At 42.3% G+C, this 15,125-nt stretch overlaps 1 protein-coding gene across 2 annotated transcripts in view; it reads left to right on the forward strand.

Moving 5' to 3' along the window:
* OSBPL8 (oxysterol binding protein like 8) overlaps positions 1-15,125 on the forward strand; it is a 114,459-nt gene that overhangs the window by 14,802 nt on the left and 84,532 nt on the right. The gene's annotated exons all lie outside the window — the stretch shown is intronic.

Consider the following 15,125-nt stretch of genomic DNA (forward strand, 5'->3'; position numbering starts at 1 on the left):
ATGTTCCTCACGTATTCTATGTAACAAATCCTGGACTCCTCTTTTCTCATACTGCAGGAGCAAGCATTCATTATGCCTTTAAAATTCTTTACAGCTTGAGAATTGTCACGCTGGTAATGGTTACAAATCCTATCTAATACATTTGCTTTTCTTTGGAAGAACTTGCAGAAGTGCCTCATGCATCAGGTGGTTAAAAAACCAGCAGGAAAAAGTACAGTCTGCTTTTGGAAGAATGGACCAGTAACTCTTGTGTAATACTGGGGTCACTTGTTATTGCTGAATGCTATGGCTATTAATATTTAATAACTGGCTGAATGATTAATAAAAATGTTAACAACTTTATGAATAAAAAAGTCCATGGAAATATTAATAAAACCTCTTTATTGTCTCAAAATATTTGGCTGTGGAAAGGTATCTGTGGTGGGTTGAAAATTCCCCCCCAACATTAAAATTGCCAGACCATCTCAGTTGTAAGCACATGAAGCTGTATTTACAAGCAAAACTACACTCTACAATGAAATGCAAAGAATATGTACAAAATGTACAATATCTACAGGTATTTATAACCAATACAAGAATCCCCTTGGAAAAACAAGGGGAGCTAATAGTTTCCCACTCCCTTCCCCCTTCTCTCTACTTGCCCTGTACACAAGGGACAAGAGAAAAGAGCAACTACAATGAAGAACACAGCCAAAGTCAGCAAAGCCAGCCAGAAGCACATGATAGTACCTCCCTGAATGAAGAAGCCTAAAGGAGAAAAAGTTAATTATTACATTACCAGCTTATGTTTAGTATAGAAGGGCAACAAAACTGGTGAAGGGTTTGGAGCACAAGCCCTGTGAGGAGCGGCTGAGGGAGCTGGGGTTGCTTAGCCTGGAGAAGAGGAGGTTTGGGAGAGGCTTACTGCTCTCTACAGCTACCTGAAGGGTGGTTGTATCCAGGTGGAGATTGGTCTCTTCTGACTCAGGCAACCAGTGACAGAACAAGAGGACACAGTCTCAAGCTGCACCAGGGGAGGTTTAGGCTGGATGTTAGAAAGAAATTCTTCCCAGAAAGAGAGATTGGCTATTGGAAGGTGCTACCCAGGGAGGTGGTGGAGTCACCATCACTGGAAGTGTTTAGAAAGGGACTGGATGGTGTTGGGTGATAGGTTGGACTTGATGATCTTGAAGGTCTTTTCCAACCTTTTTCTGTCCAAGGGGATTGTTCAGAGCTTATATTTTTTTTCCTTTTTACACCCAATGGTGATTTGTTTACCATCTTCTACTTTTTGTTCAAGATCTGTGGAAAATTTTCTAGGCACAGCCTTGAACTACCACAGTGTCTTGCAAGCAGGAACATGTAACAATTTACACAATATTAGCAAAAAACCCAGAAACAACAAACAGTAATTTAAACTGTAAAGGAAAAAAAGGTTTGGAAACATGATGTCTTTGTCCACAAAGGGGGAAACTCTAGAACTCACCCAACAGAGCAGCTAGGGCAACAGAATCTTTTAACAGATGCTTATAAAAATCAGCTTTGCTGAGTTACTCACTGAAAATCACTCCAGTCCAGTCTATTGGATTGCTGCATTAATGATCCCAAGAATCTGAGGCACATTTGAATTCACCTTGACTGGCAGTGACATCTGCACATGGATGCTGCTGTGCTGGGGAGAGGCTTCTCTGTGAAGGATGTGTCGCTGGCATGGTGCAGGCAGGTGATGTGGCTGGCTGGGCAGGCTGTGTCTGTCTGTTGGGGTATCTTCAGTGCTCAGGCTTTGAGCATCTCTGGGGTCAGCAGCTTTTGTAGCTTTGCCTGCCAGGGTTTGTCCCTCAGCCCAGCAGGACACATTTGTCTGCTCCTGGGCTTTCACTATGTGTTACTGTGAAGGGCACTTGTGTCTTTATGACGTGTTGAAAACTCCCCCCAACATTAAATTGTCAGACTAGCTCAGTTGCAAGCAAATGAAGCTGTATTTACAAGCAAAACTACAAGCTACAATGAAATGTAATGATTATGTACAAAATACACATTTACATATGTTTACAGGTGTTTACAATTTATAAACAGCACAAGAACTTCCCTGGACAAACCAGGGGAACTAATAACTTCTTCCTTCCTGCTTCCTACCCTCTTGTACACAATGGAGGAGAGAAAGAGCAGAGTGTTGTTTCATTAGTACCTAGCCAAAACTAAGCAATGCAGCCAAGGTCAGCAATGAGCCAGCAGAAGCACCAGCCAACATGAGGAAACCAAAGAGAGAGCGTTTACAGATCTAAGTTTTATGCTTACTGTCTGTCCAATGGGATTGTTTAGAACTTACTATTTTCCTTTTCACATCCAGTGGTGATTTATTTACATCCTAATGCTTTCTGCTCAAGATCTGTGGAAAATTTTCTAGGTTTGGCCTGAAACTATCACAGTCTTTGTGGGTAAACTGCAGCACAGCACAGCCCCTGAGTTGCAAGGTAAAGCAGGACTTGGCTTCTCAGGCTTGCAGAGTAAGGCTTGTAGCTTTTCTCCCAGATCCTAGACCAGGCAAAATGCTCTCCCTTTGGGTTAGTATTTATAGATTTCTCTTGACAATGATGGCTGATGGCAAAAAGGATTAAGAGAGAGAAACCTGACACTTTAATCTATAGAATCAGGTTTTCCCAAACATGGCCAAAGGCACACACCTGGCCCCCTTGAACCCTAGAGCATGTTCAGACAAGCCTGGTCAATGTTGGGGAAAAACAGACCTCCTGGCTCCTGCTCCATTGTCTGGTTCAGGGCATATCTGAGACTTTGTCCCTTCACGACTCTGAACAGCAATGGAAGGCTGAGGCCTTAAGCCTCTGGCTCTCTTGGTGTTTTTTCTCAATTTTAAACTTCAGGAAATTAAGGCTTGTTGCATCTTAAGTAAACAGTGTGAAGGGTAACTTGATTGTGTATTGTTCATGAGGACTATAGACTAAAGACAATGAGTTTTGAATTGGTTTTGAAATTCTGAATACAGAATATTGTCTGGCAGTTGACCTTTTGTGTATTTAGTACCTCCAAAAGTGTTTGTGCTGGCAGGCATGGAAGAGGAAACAGAATCTGGAGTGACACAGATCTGGTGCTGCCCGCAGTGTGCAGTGTCCAGAGATGATAGCTGAAACATGTTGGAGATACTGCACAGAATTCTGGACTATTATTCATTGCAGGCATTTTTGTAGACATTTGTGTGGGTTTAGCAAAAAAAAAAGCTTATCTTTCCATTGTGAACAGTAAGTTTTATTTAATCAGTTTGGCTGTAGTTTGTTTGGTGTGGGTTGGTTGGTTTGATTGTGGGGTGGGTTTTTTTGTGTTTTGGGGGTTTTGTTGTTGTTTTCTTTTTAACTGTCAGTTTCTTGTAGATGATTAAACCAGATCCCTGCTTTGTGGATACTTCTAGCTTAAAAATGCAGATTTAAGAAGCTTGGGGTGTCTTTCTTGCAAGATGAGTAGCATCTGTTGTGATTTATATGTCTTTAAGGTTGACTGAAGGGCATCCAGAGGGACCTGAACAGGCTGGAGAGGTAGCTGAGGAGAATCTCATGAAGTTCCATAAGGCAAAGTGTAAGGCTCTGCACCTAGGTCAGGACAATTGTCTATATCAATATAGGCTAGAGGATGATGAAATGGAGAGCAGCCCTGCAGAACAGGACTTGGGGGTGCTGGTGGGTGAGAAGCTGGACATGAGCCAACAGTGTGAGCTTGCAGCCAAGAAGGCCAATGGCATCCTGGGCTGCATCAAAAGAAGTGTGGCCAGCAGGTGGAGAGGTGATTCTGCCACTTTGCTCTGAAGAGACCTAACCTGGAGTACCACATGAAGCTCTGAAGCCACACAAGAAGGGCATGGACCTGCTGGAGCAGGTTCAGGGGATAGCCACAAAGATGACCACAGGACTGGAGCACCTCTCCTATGAAGACAGGCTGAAAGAGTTGGGGCTGTTCAGCCTGGAGATGAGAAGGCTTCAGGGAGACCTTATAACTACATTTCAGTATCTGAAGGGGACCTACAGTGAGGCTAGGGAAGGACTATTTAGAAGGGCTTCTAGCAACTGGACAAGGGGCAGTGGCTTTAAAGTGGAGCAGGGTAGATTTAGGTTAGACATTAGGAAGAAGCTCTTTACAATGAGAGTGATGAAATACTGGAACAGGGTGCCCAGGGATGTAGTTGAGGCTCTGTCTCTGGAGACATTCAAGATCAGACTTGATGTGGCTTTGGGCAGCCTGATCTAGTTGGAGGTGTCCCTGCTGGGGGTTTGGACAAAATGATCTTTGAGGGTCCCTTCCAACTCAATGCTGTCTGTGAAGATGCTGGGGGAAGTGTTGTAGAAGCAAGCTTTTGACTCATACAATGGTTTTCTGAACATGCTGTGGTGCCTTGATAGAGATGATGTTTGAATTTAAGCCTTTGTGAATTCTTGGGTGAAGGGGAGGAGAGTAGTTTGGGTTATGGGTGTGTAGTTTTGGCTGTGTTTGTTTCTGTCTTTTCTTTCTCTGTCAGTGGGCTGCTGGTGTTTTAATGACTTGTAGCGTGATATAGCTGACCTCCTGCGGTGTGTGTTCTCCATCGGCAGCCCAGGCAGCAGAAATTCTAGAGTAGCATTGCTACTCTATGGCAATGAAAACTTGGAAAACCTGTGAGTGAAGGAAGGTGTTTAACTTACTGTCTGAAAGCCCTCATGGAATCATCACCTCATTCTCCAGTGTGAAGGGTCCCATGAATTGAGTCTTGGAGGAGGAGAGAAGAGATAACTGAACTTTTCTGTTACTGCTTAAGGGCATAATAGAAACAGTTTTCTGGCTTTGCTCATTATCTGCCCTTGTCTTGTGACCCAATGTTGCTGTTTTCATCCATGCATTATGAAAACCTACTTTAGGGAGCTTATTCTCCATCCTGCTACAGGATCAGGTTTTGTCAAAATTTATTACTTTCCTTATTAGTTATGTTGTAGCCATTGTTTGGATGATTGCTCTGTTTCCTTAACTTGCCAATTACACTTGTCCAGTACTTTGCCTTTTCTAAGCCCCAGCTTTACTCTCAGGCTTCTACTTGGATAATCATCTCCTTTACTGTCACACACAATTACCTTGTCTTACTATTGTCTTTCCAATTCAGAATAGTTTTATCTTTAGCCCCATGCACCTCTCCTTTTCTTCTTTCACTTAAGCAATTAGCAGCATTTTCTTCTGGACTGCTGTCCTGCCTGTCTTAGCAATTCATAAACCTGATAGTGTTCTCTTCTATTCTTAACAATAATAATAATAAACCAGGTTGGAAGAGACCTTCAAGATCATCGTGTCCAACCCATCAACCAATCTAACCCACCTGAACAGCTAACCCATGGCACCAAGCACCCCATCAAGTCTCCTCCTGAACACCTTCAATGACGGCGACTCCACCACCTCCCTGGGCAGCCCATTCCAATGGGCAATCACTCTCTCTGTATAGAACTTCTTCCTAACATCCAACCTAAACCTCCCCTGGTGCAGCCAGAGACTGTGTCCTCTTGTTCTGGTACTGGCTGCCTGGGAGAAGAGACCAACATCCGCCTGTCTACAACTTCCCTTCAGGTAGTTGTAGAGAGCAATAAGGTCACCCCTGAGTCTCCTCCTCTCCAGGCTAAGCAACCCCAGCTTCCTCAGCCTGTCCTCATAGGGCTTGTGTTCCAAACCCCTCACCAACTTTGTTGCCCTTCTCTGGACTCATTCCAGCAAGTCAACATGCTTCCTAAACTGAGGGGCCCAGAAGTGGACACAGTACTCGAGGTGCAGCCTAACCAGTGTAGTGTACAGGTGCAGAATGACTTCCCTGCTCCTGCTGGCCACACTGTTCCTGATGCAGGCCAGGATGCCATTGGCCCTCTTGGCTGCCTGGGCACACTGCAGGCTCATGTTCAGCCTACCATCGACCAGTACCCCCAGGTCTCTCTCTATGGGGCTGCTCTCCAGCCACTCTGACCCCAGCCTGTAGCTCTGCATGGGGTTGTTGTGGCCAATGTGCAGAACCCAGCACTTGGATGTGTTCAATCTCATGCTATTGGACTCTGTCCATCTGTCCAGCCTGTCGAGGTCCCTCTGCAGAGCCTCTCTACCCTCCAGCAGATCAACTCCTGCCCCCAGCTTGGTGTCGTCAGCAAATTTACTGATGATGGACTCAATGCCCTCATCCAGATCATCAATAAAGATGTTAAAGAGCATGGGGCCCAGCACTGATCCTTGGGGCACACCACTAGTGACTGGCTGCCAGCTGGATGTGACACCATTCACCACCACTCTCTGGGCTCGGCCATCCAGCCAGTTCCTAACCCATCGCAGTGTGCTCCCGTCCAAGCCATGGGCTGACAGCTTGGCCAGGAGTTTGCTATGGGGGACGGTGTCAAAGGCCTTGCTGAGGTCCAGGTAGACTACATCCACAGGCCTCCCCACATCCACCAGGTGGGTCACCTGATCATAGAAGGAGATCAGGTTGGTCAGGCAGGACCTGCCCTTCCTAAATGCATGCTGACTGGGCCTGATCCCTTGGCCATCCTGTAAGTGCTGTGTGATTGCACTCAAGATGACCTGTTCCATGATCTTGCCTGTCACTGAGGTCAGGCTGACAGGCCTATAATTCCTTGGCTCATCCAATCAGCCCTTCTTGTGGATGGGAATCGCGTTGGCCAGCTTCAGTTGTCTTTTGCCTTTCCATGTTTTCTCTGAAGAAAAATACAGGTGCTCACTGATTTAAGCTTGCTGACATAAATGCGTAGTTTGCTGTGGTGAAATCTTAAGTATCTCTATCTGAGTCCTGTGTGTGGCAATCTTTGCTACTGAACTTGCAGAGATCATGCTCTTGTAAGAGCGTGGGAGATGCTGCAGTGCAGGTGCTTCTGTCAGTAAATGCTTCCTCCTTCATCAAACAAATTACTACAAGCATAAGCTGTACAAGCAAAATTAGTAATTCTGCACCCCTCTTGGTATTGTGTCCAGGGAGGTTATCAGCATGAATTTACTTGCTAGGACCAGTATTAGAAGGAGGCCTATTGCTGATGCTCTGGCCAAATGCAGTGGCATCAGTCTGCTTTCCATTGCAGCCTTAGACTTTTATGTTCACAATCTTAACAAAGATGCCATGTTACTGTGTCTTGGCTTCTGCTCCTTCTTCAGCACTGTTTTTGATGTCTCATGCCTCTTGTAGTTCCCTGAAAATATTTTGATGAGTGATGACAGTAATTTTGATCTTGTGAGAAGCAGGCTGTCCTTTCTCATAGCAAGAGGAAATGCTGTTCTCTTCTGAATTCTGGTTTGTGAGCATCATGGGTGAGGAGCTCCTATGCTTGGTGTCCTAGGAGCACCTGTTTGAGCTGGTGTGGTGGGTTGAAAATTCCCCCCAACATTAAATTGCCAGACTAACTCAGTTGGAAGCAGATGAAAGCTGTATTTACAGGCAAAACTACAATCTGCAATGAAGTGCAATGAATATGTACAAAATATACAATATTTACTGGTATTTACAATTGATAAACAGCACAAGACCTCCCCTGGACAAAAACCAGGGGAGCTAGCAACAGCTTCCTCCTCCCTGTCCCCCTCCTGGACACAAAGGGACAAGAGAAAAGAGCAGAGTTGTTTTGTTAGGATACTCATCCAAAACAAAGAACACAGCCAAGGTCAGTGAAGCCAACCAGAAGCAAGTTAGTGTCCCCCAGATCGAGGAAGCCGAAAAGAGAGAAAGAAAGTTTGCGTATCTAAGTTTTATGTCTGTTATCTGTCCAATAGGATAGTTTAGAACTTATCATTGTTTTCCTTTTGACACCCAATGATGATTTATTTACGATCTACCACTTTCTGTTCAAGATCTGTGGGGGAAATTTAAAGGTACAGCCTACAACTACCACAGCTTCTATTTTTATTCTGAGATGCATAATGAGCCTGACAGATTTCTTTTTTATTATTATTGTGTTTTTTAATCTGGGGGAACATTGACATTGATGTTGGAGGTGGCTCCTAAAACTATTGACTTAGTAGTGGTTGAGGTGTTTTTCAACCCTTTATGCAATAAATATGAACCCATAATGATGGCACCGTGTGTTCTTAATTCAATCTGTGCAGCAGAATTACAGATGTAGGGAAGTGCAGGTCAAGACAATGTGTTGTACATGAATGCACACCACTTGTGTCTTCCACAAGTGAAGTAGTGCTTCATTTGTGTGGAACTCATGCCATACGTGTCCTGAAGTGGGCAGTCACCTTTCAGAGAGAAGTGTGTGCTTCTGAGAGGTTCTCCACAGAAATCTTGCTGCTAGTGAACTGGAACAGTCTTTAGAAAAGGAGTCTGAGACATTAGTGTGGAACTCATTGGCCTGCACAGCAAACATCCATGCCCTGATTCCAGGCAAACTGGAAGTCCAGAGGAACCAGATGTACCTTCCTACATCACAATAGTGCTTTCTAGACAAGAATTTGAATCTGTTGTAGAAAACTTACGCCATTTTGGTCAGCTGAAGTAAACTGTCAGCGTGCTCAAATCCAATAAACATTTTATTGTGGATCTCTGTTTTAAGGCTATTAATCTCATTTGCAGTAACTTAAAGGTTTTAATTGCCATTATGCTACATGTCTTTAGCTAGTCGACTGAGAAGCAACCAAGATTTTGTCTTTTAAGGTAACAGTACTCATCTTGCACATTTTATAACTAGGGTACAGCATCTTATTTGCCAGTGCTTAAGCTGAACATTCTCGAAGAAGCCTTACAGTATGTTCAGTGTTTTGTGCTACTTAGTCCCAGATTAAGGTAGAGAGCTGAGCTGTGTAAAATGCTGCCATCTACAGCATAATTCTGTGCAACAGCTGTGAAAGGTGAGCTTGCAGCAATCAAGATCGCTCCTACAAGGAGTTAAATGCTTGAAGTGTGCCTTTACTTGACATGAAGATGATTCTGACCTTTAGCCAGCTTGTAAAGGAGCTGCATTCAAAATGAGTAACTAATTTATGCTTGTCTAAATACCTGAAGAAGTGTTTGATGAGCAGATACCTTGTATGTGTTTGAAAGGAGATTTAAAAAATGAAAAAAACCTCTGAACTTCAGTGGTGAAAGCATGAAGTTATAGTAAGATTTAACACATAAATCACTGGAAACAAAATTATAGTCATACCCAGTTTTAACTCCATAAAATGATGATAATCCACTAGGATTTACTGGACAATCCTGAGTCACTTTACCTACTTTTCCTTTTGTTGAAAAAGAAGAGTTATCTTTCTACCTACTTTATGAACTGGGAAAACAAAACAAAACAAAAACCCCAGAAACCACAAAACAAACAAAAAAAACAAAGCATGAATATTTGCTCTGATATTACACACTGATGAGGAATAATGGGAAGGAATAGATGCAACAAGAATAGCATGGAAAAATCGTGATGTTACTAAAAGAGCAGAGTCTCTCAGAGTGGCATTAAATCTTCTAGTATGATATGAATTTGAAGCTCAAATAGGAAAGTATGGAAACTGGGAATGGTAATCAACTTCTAAGCAAAGCTACTGAGTGCTTCTGGACTGCACCTGTAACAGTGTTTGTCATGCAAAATAGCTCTTTTTCAGACTGGATGCTCTGAAAGGCTCGTGAACTGGCTGGTCTTTGGACTACTATAATCCTTTTTTCCTTTCATCATTAAGGGGTGTGTCTATAATCTCCTATTCCTTTGTTATTCAGGGGTGTAGTAATAGAATAGTCTACTGATTGTCCCGACTGCAACAGAACGGAGGGGTTGGAAGGAAGCTCATTATCAGCTACAGGTCTACATGCATTTGAATTTCATGGCATGTCAACATGATTTTTCTCTCTTGTAAGAGGGAATATGTTATCCTTTGTGAAGGTGATAAAAATACCTCTTTTTTTTCCTCAACAAAGAAGAAAGATACATTATTCAACAGTGCTTTGGAAATTCATAAGTACTTTTGATCAATTTAGAGTATCTTGTGTTTCTAAACCAAAATGTTACCACTGTTAGGAATATTCTTGAAAGTGGGCAATTGCTTGTAGTTTTGTGGTGTTTCTTATTATTTTTAAAGCCACTTGGATTTACAGAGGTGATCTCCAAAGATACTCTACCACTTAAATGTGTTTTCATATTCTTTTTTTTTTTTTAAGTGAAGCTTTCAGTATGTAGGCTCTGAGGTCTAAAGCCTTACCCTGCAATCAGAAAATCCTGGGCTACAATATCTGTGCTTTTTACATCTAGCAAAGAAGCAGTTAGAGAGAAAAATGAGAATTCCAAGTCCTGTCTAGTCATTCTGCTGATTTAAAAAATGGCAGTCACAGGAAAAGTAGGCTTGCAATATCGGTTTTAAGTAGAGTTCTTTTTAATAGTAGTTCAAAAGGCAGAATGAATGAAGGTACTTTATTGTGGAAGAAGGAATTTCAGCTTGATAAATGTGGACTGTGCTGTGCAGCCTGAGAGAGTTCTGTCTGAGACCTCTTATGATTGATATCTATTGCTATAGAGAAATCATGAAAAGACAAAAATCAAACATCATAGCCTGGCAATCTCATCTTTGTCCTTTGTTTCCGTGCCTGTGGTTTTTTTTCTGTTAAATCTTCAGTTTTGCCAGGATCAAAAAGTTCCCTTCATCAACCTCTAAGTGTTTCAGGGTCTTCATGGAGAATTGAAGAATTAGTCATTTCTTATTAAAGTGATTTATTTATGAATTATGCTTTTTAATAAGAACTGCTAACAGATCCTTGGAGGTGTCAGAGGAGATAATTGTGCTTTGCTTTTGGAAAAAAAAATAAAATGGAATGCAGTATGCTGTTCTGCACTCCCAAAGTGGATAGGCTGCTTAGCATTTTAATTGGTTTGGAAGCTGAATTCAGCTTTAATAGTGAAGGCCAAAGACAGGGTTATGGAGGTTAATTATACTTATCAAAATTTAGAAGCAGTCAATTCTTACTGTATGTGAAGTGTCAGCACTGGAGGAGAAATTGGCTTATTACTTTACAATGTAACTGGAATGTGCTTGTTTGCTTATCTTGCTTAGGGAGTTTCCATGGATAAGCTTCTCAGATGTTTTACAGTTTGCTTATAAATGGCATTGAAATGTCCAAGTGGCTCTTCATTTAAAATATGGATTTTATGAATTTAAGAGCACTCCTAGCATTACCAGGTCTTAATTTCATGTTCTGGGTGTTGTAGACAATATGGATATAAAAAGCCCCCTGAAGGTCTGAATGTTGGATTCTTTCTAAAAGCTCTCATGGCAGTGTTTAAAATGCCATTGCTTTAAGAACTGCTGGCTTCCTGTATTTTTTTTCCTCCTCAAGTTGTGATTATTATGAGGAGAGGGCAAAAGAAAGGGTTGAAATCCTTTCTTATGGGAAAGATTATGGATGCCTTGGTGCTTTTGAGGACTCTTCACATTTCTTAACTGTACTGTATGTGCTTTTGCTTGACTGTTTTGGGGGGAAAAAAACAAACCCAAGAATTTTAGCCAGCAAATCTTTTTTTCTTTCTTTTACATGTTCAGTACAGCACTTACTCAATAAATAAGAGCTTTTAAAAATTAAACCCTCAGTTTAGGAAGGATGTTGACTTGCTGGAACGAGTCCAGAGAAGAGCAACAAAGTTGGTGAGGGGTTTGGAACACAAGCCCTATGAGGAGAGGCTGAGGGAGCTGGGGTTGCTTAGCCTGGAGAAGAGGAGACTCAGGGCTGACCTTATCACTCTCTACAACTACCTGAAGGGAGGTTGTAGACAGGCTGATGATGGTCTCTTCTCCCAGGCAGCCAGTACCAGAACAAGAGGACACAGTCTCTGGCTGCGCCAGGGGAGGTTCAGGGTGGATGTTAGGAAGAAGTTCTATACAGAAAGAGTGATTGCGCTATGGAATGGGCTGCCCGGGGAGGTGGTGGAGTCGCCGTCATTGAAGGTGTTCAGAAGGAGACTTGATGGGGTGCTTGGTACCATGGGTTAGCTGTTTGGGTGGGTTGGATTGGTTGATGGGTTGGACGCGATGATCTTGAAGGTCTCTTCCAACCTGGTTTGGTTTATTCTAATAAAGGTTTATTCTAATAAAGGTTTTTGTGAGTACAGTATACCTGCTGAAGTTCAATGGTTTCTATCTGTGACCACTTTTTGGTTATTCAGTCTTGGCACTCGATGGAGGCTCGGGGAGACCCTATTGCTCTCTACAACTTCCTGAAAGGAGGCTGCAGACAGGTGGGGGTTGGTCTCTTCTCCCAGGCAATCAGCAACAGAACAAGAGGACACAGTCTCAAGCTGTGCCAGGGAAAGTATAGGCTCGAGGTGATGAGAAAGTTCTTCCCAGAAAGAGTGATTGGCCATTGGAATGTGCTGCCCAGGGAAGTGGTGGAGTCACTGTCCCTGAAGGTGTTCAAAATAGGCTTGGATGTGGCACTTGGAGCCATGGTTTAGTTGTCAGGAGGTGTTAGGTATTAGCTAATAGGATAGGTTGGACTTGATGATCTCTGAGGTCTTTTCCAACCTGGTTGATTCTGTAATTCTGTAAGCACAGGACATGAGATTTCTCCAGTCACGCCTTTTAGCTTAGCAAGTGACTGGAAACATAGTGTCAGTTATTCTTAGAGGCAGTGCTGCAGGAAACCTGAATGGGTCGCCGCAGTGTTCCTCCTCCTGACATCTCAGTGGCATGTGAAACTGAGTGTCAGAGATGGGATGTGCCCTAGGAAGCAGGCGTTTGGCTGTGGGTTAAGTTTCTGTTCATTTACAGCTCTGAGATCTGAGCTGTTGCTGCTGCCTGGCTCTATTGACATGGTGAAGTGTGGGAATCAGTGTTTCATTATTTTTGCTAAATGCTAGTCCTTGAAATGCACGTGCAAGCTGCCTTCAAGGGCATAAAATGTGTAACCTGATACTTAGAGGTGTAGTTAACTGCTGTGGCAGAGATACAGAATATTGAATTGCTTTATGCTAATATTATCTTGGTAGTTAAGCAAGTATTATCTTAGTATTGTGTGTGACGTATATGGAAGTAAACTATAAAATGTTATTAAGCTGATAACACTCATCAGTTTTGGTGACAGTATTGGAATGTGAAAGGAAGAATAGTTTTTTCCTCTCTTAACAAATACATTCTGTCTTGGAAGTGTTCTTTCCTGTTATTATTGTAAACCCCCAGCTGAATTTTCTGTACCTCACAACCATTGCGTCCTTCCTTCCAGGCATTTGTCTGTCTCAAGTCTATGCCTGCACTCTCTTGGAACCTGTACCGTGGCATTCTGACTTCTCTTAACCAGCTGAGGACTGAGGGGATGCATAGAAGATAGCTCCTATCACACAGTCCTGTGTGATTGCACAGCTGAGAGGATAGCATTCACCTGAAATCATGTACTCAAGGTATCTGATGGCCCCGTTAAGCCATTTTATGAGAGCAAATTCCCAGTACTTAAATAGGCTGTGTGGAAGGGCAGGAAAGAGATGCCTTGTCCATTCAATGTTTGTTTGGACCAGGATGGAATAATTTTGCTCAAGACTCTAGGTTAGTTGGTTTTGGTTTTTTTTTTTCTTTGTTTTCCTCTCTGAAACATTTCAAAGAACTTCCAAGGAAATGCTAAGGCACTGTTTTCCTGGCTGTGCTGTATGAAGTGACCTTATAACCACTCCCTAGTTGTCAGGGAACAGAACTCTTATCTCCACCATGACACCTTGTACCTTGGTGATGTGGAGTTCTTGCTGCTGAGAATCTTTGTATGACCTCCCCATATGGGGAGCAAAATCATTCTGCTCTTCAGAAGTGGGGTAGTTTTGGGGACAAATGTGTTAACTCCTGTGCATGAGGGTCGACATTGAGCTTTGAAAGCTATGGCTTCTATTGTCAGCTCTGGCAACTTTTTTTTTTCATAGAAGTTGCTTGTTTATTGTTGCAAATAGTGTAAGCAGTTGCCTAACTTGCATTAGGCAGCTGATTTCTGGGAGTTGTGAGTTGCAGGCAAGTTGTCACTTGTTGATGCTTGTATCTAGGCCATAGCTGCTTGTTGTGGCAGGCTAGGTGCTTCTCAGTGCCCAAAGAATTGTCATGGGGAGCATGTCATTTGTTGAACAGAAATGGGTGGGGAAGGGAGATCTAGTGCTAGGTCACTTGATGAGTTTGCTGTGTGACAAGGATTTTTAGAGTTCTTGTGGATCTCTCTATTTTATTTTTTTTATAATTAATTTTTTAATGCTATTTGTTTGTCCTCTTAAACTAAAAGCTATGTGAGGTTCTTGCAAGAACTCCAAATGCAAGTTGATCAGTGGTTACTGAGTTGCTTCAGAAAGACAAGGTTGGGTGTCTGGAGATACAAGTGCTAGTCCTTGTTAAGCTTGTATAAAAGCTTTTTGAAATACTTGTGACTTCAACAAAACCACCAAAACAAACAATAAAACTGCACAAGAGAGTGGAACAATAGCCCCAAAATCCCTCATCCACTTCCCCCAAATACCCCCCCAAAAACCTCCAAAACCAACCAAAAAAACCCCTAACCTACTACAAAAACCCCAAACCTTGTGAAAGATCTTGAATTGCAAAAGTTAGCTTCATCAGCTGATTTCATTAGGCAAGCAGTAAAGTGAAAAAAAGCCCAACTAAACTTGGCATAAACAATGGAAATATAAATTGGACTTTGTAAATCTTCTTAATAAACCGTGATGTGTAAGCCATATACTGTCACTGCCTGTTTGAGCCTGCTGCTACTTTTTAAGTCAGAATCTATTTCTAGGCTTTTTCCTGTTGCTAGATGCTTCTCTGACCTCTGTTCTTAAATTCTCATACAGATATCCTGTATCTTGAAACTGTGGAAACTACCTTTTAACACTAGCTAAAAGAATTCCAAAGGAAGGCCATCTCTTAGGTCATCAACTCTATTTTAACATCCAGAAGAGACACTACTGTCAAGATAGGAAAACTCAGTTGTACTTAAGAATAAACATTAGGTTCCTGTTTGAAATATCTACCATGTTTAATCCTGCAGAAAGTCCGTTTCATCAAAACCTCTGAAGCACAATGCTATTTTGATATCCATTTGTATGTATAATGTGTTGGCAGCTTAGTACAACTTGACAGACTTGTTTGTCTGGTGTCAAGTCTTCATGCATGCTTTTAATCTTAAAATTGACACTGATTATTTTATG

This window comes from Melanerpes formicivorus, unplaced genomic scaffold, assembly GCF_026170545.1.
Source record: "Melanerpes formicivorus ecotype bairdi unplaced genomic scaffold, bMelFor1.0.p_v2 SCAF_64, whole genome shotgun sequence".
In the NCBI taxonomy this organism is placed as follows: Eukaryota; Metazoa; Chordata; class Aves; order Piciformes; family Picidae; genus Melanerpes; species Melanerpes formicivorus.